Source organism: Artemia sp. Qi Xiang Cuo, chromosome 3 (assembly GCF_049724085.1).
Source record: "Artemia sp. Qi Xiang Cuo chromosome 3, ASM4972408v1, whole genome shotgun sequence".
Taxonomy (NCBI): domain Eukaryota; kingdom Metazoa; phylum Arthropoda; class Branchiopoda; order Anostraca; family Artemiidae; genus Artemia; species Artemia sp. Qi Xiang Cuo.
This window is the reverse complement of record NC_142796.1, coordinates 5881465-5892350: the sequence shown is the minus strand read 5'-3', so window position 1 is coordinate 5892350 and position 10886 is coordinate 5881465.

Sequence of the window (10886 nt, the reverse complement as noted above, 5' to 3'; positions counted from 1 at the left end):
TTGCCCTGAGGAATGAGGGGGGGGGGAAGTTGGCACCCTCAAAGACCTAATTTCAAGAACTTTCTAATACGTTGAACACAATGGCTATCTGAAAATTTTCATTGGATGTGTTTAGGGGAATGGTGAGCGTAAGACGGTGTTTAGTTACCCTCCAATCACTTTCGACTATTAAGAAGGGCACTAGCCCTCTCAATTCCCAATTGAATGAGGCCCTTTTGAAGTTTTTACGACAACTCTAACTATAAAAACCTTATATGCCCCCAGGGCAAAACTTACAACCTTTGCTCTGGTGGCTCAGGGGGGTTTGTCATCCTTAAATACATAATTTCCAGAACTTTCAACTATGTTGAAGAAAACGGCTTTCTCTAAACTTTGATTGAATGTGTTTGGAGAAATGGTGGGCGTGGGAGTGGGTCAGTTACTCTCCACTCACTTTCGACTATTAAAAAGGGCAATTTCAACTTCCAAACAAATGAGCCCTCTCTGAAATTTCTACAACAACTTTCTATATAAACCTTATACGCCGCCAAGGAACAACTTATACTCCTTGCACCGATGCCTCTGAGGGGGCTATCATCCTAAGACATCAAATTTCCAGAACTTTTGACTACGTTGAACAAAATGGATATCTCAAAATTTTGATTGGATGTGTTTGGGGAAATGGCGGGCCTGAGAGGGGGGTTAGTTGCCCTTCAATCTCTTTCGACTATTTAAAGGACACTAGCGCTTTCAATTTTCAATCGAATGAGCCCTTTTTGAAGTTTCTACGACAAAGATTCCAACAAAAACTTATATGCCCCCAGGGTATGACTTATAAACCTTGCCCTGAAGACTGTGGGGGGGGGTGTCCTGCTCAAATGTATAATTTCCTGAACTTTAAACTGCGTGGAACAAAATGGATGTCTCAAAATTTTGATTGGATGTGTTTGGGGAAATGCTGGGCGTGGAAGGGGTGCTGATTGCCTTCCAATTACTTTCGACTATTAAAAAGGGCACTAACCATTTCAATTTCCAATCAAATGAGCCCTTTTTGAAGTTTATACGACAACGCGTTCTATAAGAACCTTATATGCCCCCAGGGCATAAGTTACAACCCATGCCCTGAGGGCTGTTGGGGGATTGTCATCCTCAAAGACCTAATTTCCAGAACCTACAACTACGTTGAATAAAATGGCTATCTCAAAATCTTGATTGGATGTGTTTGGGGAAATGGTGGGCGTGAGAGGGGGATTAGTTGCCCTCCAATCACTTTTGACTATTAAAAAGGGCACTAGCTCTTTGAATTTCCATTCGAATGAGTCTTTTTTGAAGTTTTTACGACAACGCTTTCTACAAAAACCTTATATGCCCCCATGGCATAACTTACATCCCTTGCCCTGAGGGCTGTGGGGGAGTCTCCTCCTCAAAAGCATAATTTCCCTCGGGAAATCAACTTCTCTTGACAAAATAGCTATCTCTAAATTTGGATTGGATTTTTGAGGATATAGTGGGCGTGAAAGGGGGGTTATTTGTCTTCTGTTCACTTTCGACCATTAAAAAGAGCACAAGCCACTCCAATTTCCAATTGAATGAGCCCTTTTCGAAGTTTCTACGACAAATTCTTCGATACAAAGTGCCCTGCTCTAATTTTGATTGGATGTATTGGGGGGAATAATGGGCGTGGGGGAGGCTAGTTGCACTCCAATCATTTTCGACCATCGCAAAGCGCACTAGCCACTCCAATTTCCAATCGAATGAGCCCTTTTTGAAGTTTATATGACAGTTCTCTCAATACGAAGGGCCCGGGTATGGAGAACCAAAAATTAAATAAAAAATAAATAATACATTGTGCCAACATCGTTCTTTACTTAAGCAGCGCTATTGCGCTGTCTATGACAATAATTCGACGGTAGTTATCAAAAATATCTGAAAAATTTGTCTTCTACTCACCATTCATTAGCGTGTGCGACTTGACTATGGTTTATCCGTAACGATTCGTCGAAATCTTGTCAGACAGTTCGTGGTAACGAACTGTAAGTAAGTATCGACCCGGCTCAATAGTAACCGAAACTATAAAAAAACGAGATTTTGATACCAATAGTATCAAATCGGATTTTAATGCTGGTTTCAAATATATAGGCTTCATCAAGTTTAGCCCTACCCATCAACAGTTACGCGCCTGAGAAAATTTGGTTGAGTTTCGAAAAAAGGGAGAAAGACCCCCTAAAAGTTATAGAGCCTTAATGAAAATCACAACATCAGATTAAGAACACCAAAGAATTCTACTGTACAAGTTTCAAGATCCTATCTTCGAAAATGTGGAATTTTGTATTTTTTGCCAGAAGAAAGATCACGGGCGCGTGTTTATTTATTTATTTATTTTTTTTTTCCCAGGGGTGATTGTATCAACCCAGTGGTCCTAAAATATCGTGGGAGGGCTCATTGGAACGTAAATTAAAAGTTCTAGTGCCCTTTTTAAGTGACAATAAAATGGAAGGCAACTAGACCCCCTCCCGAACTCATTTTTTTTTCTCAAAGTCACCCGATCAAAATTTTGAGATAACCATTTTGTTCAGCATGGTCGTAAATATGATAACTATGTCCTTTAGGATGACTTAATCCTCCAAAGTCCTTGGGGGGAGGGTTGAAAGTTATGAACTTTACCCAATGTTAACATATAGTATTGATTATTGGGAAGTAAACAGACGTTTTCAGGGAGGATTTTTTATGGTAGTGGGGGGGGGAGTTGGGTCGGGGGTTATGTGGGAGGATCTTTCCAGGGAGGAAGTTTTCATGGGGCAAAAGACATTGCTATGAAGGGGGCGCCAGATTTCCCAGCATTATTTAAAAAAGATTAGAAATTAAATAAAAATAAAACAAGTTTTTCAACTGAAAGTAACGAGCAACATAAAAACTTAAAACGAACAGAAAATATTACGTATATGATTGGGTTCGCACCCTAGTCAATACCTCGCTCTTTAAGCCAACAATTGTTTAGTGCTTTCATAAAAGTTATTTATTCTAATTAACGGCCTTTGTGATTAAGGGTTCATTTTTAAAGAATTGGAACAAAATTCAAACTTTAGCGTAAAGAGCGAGGTATTTACATTGGGGCGAACCCCCTAATATACGTATTAAAAATATATGAATATAGAAGTTCGTAACGTAAGTTAATTCGTAAGTTACGTATATTTATTACTAATCAAAATGTTCGTAAATAAAATTAAACAACTTACGAGAAAGCTATTTAACCAAATAAAAGTAAAATTAATATACAAATTTTGTTTTAATTATTCATGTGCGGTGAGCCAAAACCAAAACCTGCACTAATTCAAAAACGTTAAAAAAAACAAACAAGTTTCTTTTAACTGAAAGTAAGGAGCGACGTTAAAACTTAAAACGAACAGAAATTATTCCGTATATGAAAGGGGCTGTCCTCTCCTCAGCGCCTCACTCTTTACGTTAAAGTTTGACTTTCTCACAACTCTATTTTTTTAAACAATAAAAAACTTTAGCTTAAAGAGCGAGGCGTTGAGGAGGGGACAGCCCTTTTCATATACGGAATAATTTCTGTTTGTCTTATGTTTTAATGTCAGTCCTTACTTTCAGTAAAAAACTTGTTTTTTTCAATTCTTAAAGAATCCTATCCACCCCAGTACAGATAAACAATGTACATTTTTTTTCATGTCCAAAACATATCTGCAATTAGAAATAATTGTAAAACCCCAGAATCTATTTCACAATAAGTTGAAATACACCCCCCTCCCCAAACAAATGAAGGCGACGAGGTAAATTCCGATTCCTCATTGATATGTAAGAGTTTCTCGTGAAAAGTTTTTTTCTTAGTTCCTGAAATAGATGAAGTCAATAATGTTGATTCAAATCAAATAATTGAAATAGATTCTGCATAGTATTTTTGAAATCAAGTATGTATTCACCGCATCTTAGCTTAAATTCCTTATAAATAAGTACGTTTATTAAAGCAAGAAGGTATAATAAATCAAGACCTGACAAACGAGTATAATATGTTCTAAGGAAATGAACAAAAAAAGATAAACAGGGACAGGTAAAGGCGTACATATAAATTCCATACTCAAAGTCAAGCCTCTTTTTCAGTAATTGTATTGTTCTGCTACACGAACTTAATTGTTTAAGTTTTAGGTTCTCACCAAAATGGGCATTCGGTACCCGGGTTGGTTCTGTTTTGGATCTAGAATTGGGGTAGCTGCTAGCTACTATCAAGACCCAGAGGAAACTAAAGTCAGTATGATTGCTTGCTAATTCCTATAGCGCAAGACATCCAATAAATAAAACTCCCTGATGTCGTCTCCCTGAAGATAAAGAACTAAGGAGTTCAATCTGTTAATTAGAAATTGTAAAAATTACATCATTTTTCATCTCTAACAGCCTATTTAACTTGGTTCCAAGTAGTGGAGCCACCGGGAAACGTTCTCTTATTTTTTTCTCGATTATAGCAACCATGAACACCTTTTACATAAAAAGTATTTTTTTTTAATTCTGATGACTTTAATTTTTTGGCTCTGGGGGATAATAAGGTAGTGCAAAGTGTATTACCTAGAGTGGTAGGGTGCAGATAGTGCTTCAACGACATCAATTTATTCCGTATCGATTAAAGACTTATTTTCTCTGTTATGACTGTTTTAACAAGGGCTACAACCGTTATAACGATTTTGGCACGTAATAAATCAAGCAGTACCCTTTCTATATGTGTACCGGGAGTAAAACACGATATATTTGAAATACCAAAATAAAGTTCCTTCTTTAATTCGGACTCCTATAATTAAGCTAAATCTAGTTTCAAAAATGAAAAAGTCCTTAATCAGCAAAGAAAAGAAATTGCAGTCTTTGGATTTCGCTAAGACAGTGAGCAATAAGAAAAGTGCTACGCACAATATTTTTAAGGACGTTTAAACGATAAGAACCGTGTGAACGCCTAAATCATCAAAAATATATAAGACGGATTATTGGACGAGGGTTCGCGTCCTTGGGCCACGTAAGCCAATTGCAGGCAGTCCCTAGAGCGCAGGACGAAAGAACTGCGTTTGGGAGTGGGGTAAATGTGCCTTTTTAATTGTAATCTCTATCCAGATTTGAAGCGATTAGTATCTTAGAACTAGAGAGATTCTGACGAATTTGTTGTATTTTGGTCACCGTTATTGTCATAGAAGTGACTTGTTCCTGTGCGACTAAGCATGTAAGTTAAATAAATCTAGTGTCTTTCTTATCTCTGTTTATCCCATTTTATATGTCTGTATTTAGCCTATATAGCTAATTAGTTCGCCATATCGTGTGCCAAGAAAAACTTCTATTGATACAAATGACACGGTCGGACATTGGAAGAAAATTGCAAACTAATTAGGCTATTAAAACTTTGTGCTTTAAATTTAATTATTGGAGAGATACAGACATATAAATAAAGTGATTAGGCCTATAACCGCTAGGCTACGATATGAAACCCATTATATCTCATAGTAGATAATAGACTACCCCAAAATAGGTTAATTAAAATAATAAATTTGTTTTAAGTTTATATAAACTCAAAAAAAAAAAATATTGAAAAATTGTATATTGTAACAGAAATGGCTTTGTCATAGGAGGAAGGTAAATGGACTTCGCTTTTAGCTGCTCTCAAATTAGCAAAACTTCGAGCAGCTTTGCTTGAACTTTGGCTATTAGAAATAAATTTGTATCCCCTCAAAGAGTTGGGTACAATAGAAAAAATGGAGAAAAGGCTCAATGAAGAATTGTAAAATGAGAAAAAAAAATTAAAACAAAAATAGTATTAAGTTTTAACAAGTAGAAGCAAGTTTATAACTAGTAATTTTTTTAGTTTTAGTAATAAATGCAATGTAGTAGTGCCTTATATTACTAAATAATAAAGTATTTGTACCGTGAATTGAAAGAATTAAATAAAAGACAAGACTTAAAGAAAAACAAAATCTAGCTGGACCGATGAAACGTTGGTAGAAACAGAAGAATTTTAGGCATAATAGTGGGTCTGCAAATGGGGTCTGTTATATTCCACCCCTGTTTCTTTTCCTTTCAGATAAATGACCTATTTTCGTTTCTTTAATTACATTTGTGACCCTTTTGGAAGAATACAAGTAAGGTATTTTCTACAAACTGTGTAGTATTTTCCGTAACCCAGGCAGGGTAGGACTAGAGCTACAAGGTACCGTCATTATTATATTAACAGGGAGGGTTATTACCTCCAAGGAGAGAGTAGAAATTTTCTAGCCGTAACCCAAGGCGGGTACATTTGGCTTTAGAAAGTGGCCATTTGACCACTCGATCGCGTTACCATACCCTGAGACAGGGTATACTGTCAATAGGGTAGTACCATACCCGATATTTGCAGAACCGTTGGGGTAAGAGCGGGAATCTCACTAACATTAGGGCCGACAAGGGGTTCTCCCCTTTGAGTAAGTGGCATAGCAATCTTTTTGCGCCATTCGAGTAAGTGGCACAACAATGTTTTTGCGTCATTCGAGTAAGTGGCATAGCAATCTTTTGCGTCATTTTTTGCCTTTAAAAGTAGTGACCCTGCACATACACCCTAATAAGAGGTGCCAGCGGTAGCTAGCACTACGAACATTGGCGGCAGCGGCATAAGCACACATGCTAGAAAGCTTAGCAAAAGTCGCCGAAGGAAGCAAAAAAAGAAGAGTTGTTACCCAGCTGTGACTGGAACTCTGCATGAGGCGAGAAATTCGGCGAAAGAAACCATTAATCACAGAAAATTGAGGCATAGGGATAGGTCTTAAAAGGGTCTCCTTTACCTACACAGATGACCTTCACGGGAATAATGGTGTTAGAAAAAATTCAAATTCTAAAGTAGCTCCGCAAAATGAGTGAACAAGAAAATTTGAATTTTGAACCATGGCTGCTTTAGAGCCATGTAGATGTAAAACAAGCCAGTGTACATGCTTGTTTACAAAGAATAATTAAAAATGCATGAATATATTTTTTTGGGGTCGAGTGTCATTTGTATTGCTGGGGTCGACTCCCCTCGCACACGTTAGGTCCCCTAGTGGATAAATATCCGCGTTATTTGCGCTTATTAATTTTATGGGTTATTTGTAATGATGGCAAATATCAGACTTAATTTATTGCTTTTTTTATAAACAGATATCATTCAACACAATTAAGAAAGGGCGTCAAAAGTCTGCCCATTGTTCTTAAAAACTGCTTATTTGAAAATGTAAATTTTCTTTTTATGTTGTTTTATTTATTTAAGAGCGAGAGAGGATGAGCATATGTAGGTTTTATTTTTGTAGCTAGACTTAAGACATACCTTAGTACTTCAGTTTAATTAAATCTACGTTCAATGTTTTGTTACAACAAGCATCCTTGATTGCTATACTTCGCGTACCTTAGACTAAATTAGTCTATGTTACTCAGGATTTAATTAAGTTTTAGATTTCTTATTTTAGTTAGTGTTATTTCTATGCCCTTTCAAAGGATAATAGAAAGGTTGGAACAGAAAATAACCAAAGGTAGAAAGCTCGTGGTCTACTGAGAACAACAAATGGTGTTGGACCACGTCTTGTGGGAAGCCCGGGGAGGAACTCAAGGTCCCTGATTGTTTTTTGTAATTTTTTTTGTGTAAACGATCGTAGGAAGGGATATTTATCAGTCCTTCAAGTGTAAGAAATTAGTATTTTTATGCCAATCAGGGCCAGTCAAAACAATACTTAAAGGTTTAACAGAAACTTCTGTGAGCTAGTTAAGTTTTAGTTTTTGGATCTGAATGATTTGAGAGAGAAACAGTGAGTTTACTTTCTTATAGCTCCGAAAAAAAAGAAGATAAAATAGTTTTAATTTAATTATATTATATATATGACGTATGTTGTCCTACAGCTCTGTGTTAAACATGAGTTTCAAAGAGAAACAAAGGCATTTATGTCTTTAGCTCCTTGGCGAAAAATTTGATTTCATTAGTTTATTTCTATGACATATTCAATAACAGAGAGATCACTGTTCTATAGTTCTGTGACAAAAATGTCCTTTAATTTCATTGGTTTATCCATGACATATCTTGTGCTCTAATTTCTGTGACATATTTTCGCAAGTCAGTCACGTTATACCTTACCTATACTGACTCAGATCCCCTCGAATTTTCTATGAAAATTCGACCCAGGTCCAAACAAAAATTGATGTCATCAAAAACAAAAAAAACAATTTTTACTTTTCGTTTAATTTCTACCAATAAGAAGACTGCAAGGTGATGACGGTGATATCTTTACTAATGGTTTTATATATGGATTAAGTTGAGGCGAAATCTCCTCTCTACAACGAGCATAAGAGTTTTCTAAGATGTAGAATCCCTACTGAAATTGCCTTCCACGTGAAGAGTGAAAAAAAAATATTAATCAAAAATAAATAAAATATGCCTAACTTGACTTAAAAATTCGATAATCTGACACTATTCACAGCTAGAGCTTGATCTGAATCGTGTTTCGCTCTATTTTTAGGTTTTTAGTGTTTAATCATCCTTTTTTACTTGCCGTTTTGGTCATTTTTCTTGGTTAAAATATCAGTCAAATTCTTATTTAACTATTCTAATAATCAATTCGTACTCAATTTTTACTTTAATTATTTTTTAAAATATAATATCTAAATAAGTTATTAATTAAAATTCAATTATCTCAACTAAAATAATTAGAAACTGATAATTTATTTAAGTTAGACTAAGGTTTATGTTTAACTCGAAAAGACTGTGCTTCATTTAGTGAAAAGCGTTTATTTTTGTCAATTTTTTTCCCTGTTTCCCCCTTTTTTAGTTTATGCGAAATTTATTTGAGCAACATGTATATTAAATTATCCAATTCTGATATAGTGAATACCAAAGAAATTTCCTCTTGAAACATATATTTCTTCAACCCCATTATACCCGTACAAATCTCAGTCAGTTTTCAGTATATTTTGATAGAGCGAATTTGTTTTTATTAGCTGAAGTAAACACGACTAATTCGGAGCGTCTGGTATTTTTAAAATAAGTTTAGTTTTTAAACTATGCAATTCATTAGGCTATAAACTTTTATATGGCATCTTTATAAAATCAAAAAAAAAAAAAAACTACCAGTACAGAAGCGTCTAATTATATTAAATATTTTATAATAGTGCCGATTATAAATATTTTAGGCCTACAAATTGCACATTCATGTGTTTATTACTCGTGTAATATATATACTAATAGAAAACTATTGGTAACTATAACCAAACAGCCTATTGGTACGTTTATTTGTAGAATTTCACTACAGATGTGAAATTGTATCTCGATAATAATACGTATAATTTTAAAACCATTTAATCAGTTAGGATACATGGATTGAAACCCGGTGAATGTCCAATGGCGACTAAGTAAAACCCACACGGAAGTCCCTATTAATGTGAAGGTGTTTCTCGCTTAACAGATTCTAATAAGACATTAATATAATATTTATTTATTTAGTGCCGAAAGATTTGCTCAAACAATAGCCTTCTAAAAAGATATTGATGTCAGTTCTTCATTATGCTTATATTCTTTGCCAAGCATTAACTGGAATCTACGAAGGCAAGCTTGGAAATCCTGCATCTAATGACCTTATTCGAAAAGCGAATATGAGGCACCAATGTTGACTTGCAATTACGGAAAAATCCTGAGACTAAGAACCTCTGCATTTCAGTCGTTAAACCCGGAACCCCATGAGAACGTCTAAGCCAAGAAATAGGGAAGACATCAGAAAACTAGTGGGTATAGAGGTCTCCACTAGTCCTTGTTATGTCTTGTTCCCTCATTGTAGTATCGTTTGCGTAAAACCGTGCGGTTATGACGCTGCACAGGCGTTTCTTATACAGCACGGACTTGCGTGAACAATGCAGGCATGAAAAAAATATTGTAAAAACAGACCTCAAACTTAATAATGTTGGGTAAATTACGTTTATTTAATATCGATATTTTCGTTATCAAAACAAATTGAAGAAATTTCTGTTTTAGATTTTCATCGTGAGTACCAATATTAGTGTATTTATTTAATTCTGTCTCATAGCTTAGAAGTTATAACCCAATTAATGCGTGAATTATTGTATGTGTATTTACTTAAGAGAACATGTGATTCTGCCGCGTTGTCTTTATTACAGGAAAGTAAATGGACATTTTGGTCATTGAGTATTACAATAAGCTACCCAGTACAGATACGACCGAGTAACATCTATTTTCATCATATCTCAACCAACGAAGAGTACTCACCATGACTCCAGGCAACTTCATCCCAGCTTCGTCTACGAAAACAACAGCTACGTTCGATCGTCGTTTCTTCGACTATGAACCATATTATATATCAGGTAACACTATACTTGAACCTCAGTATCAAGTGCTTTAACGAACTATATAATCGCATAAACGCTGAGAAACCCATCGGCCAGTACAAGATATAAATACGTAGATATCGTGTCGATACTCACTATGGACCCCATAATAATTTGACAGTATAGTGATGATATTTGAAGCTAAACGATATTAAACAATATTTAAAGTTAAATGATACTTAAAGACATTTGAAGATATTTGAAGATGAAATTAAAGACAATTTGAAGTTTAATTCTGAGAACTCCATCGATCAGCGCATGATAAACTATAATTGAAGTTAAAATATACTTAAGGACATTTGAAGATATTTGAAGACGAAATTAAAGACAAATTGAAGTTTAATTCTGAGAACTCCATCAATCAGCACACGATAGACTATATTTGAAGTTAAAGGACACTTAAAGACATTTGAGGATATTTGAAGCAGAAATTAAAGACAATTTGAACTTTAACACTGAGAACACCATCAAGCAGTACAAGATAAACGATATTTAACGACGTTTGAATTTAGATGATTGTTGAAGAGGTTCGAAGT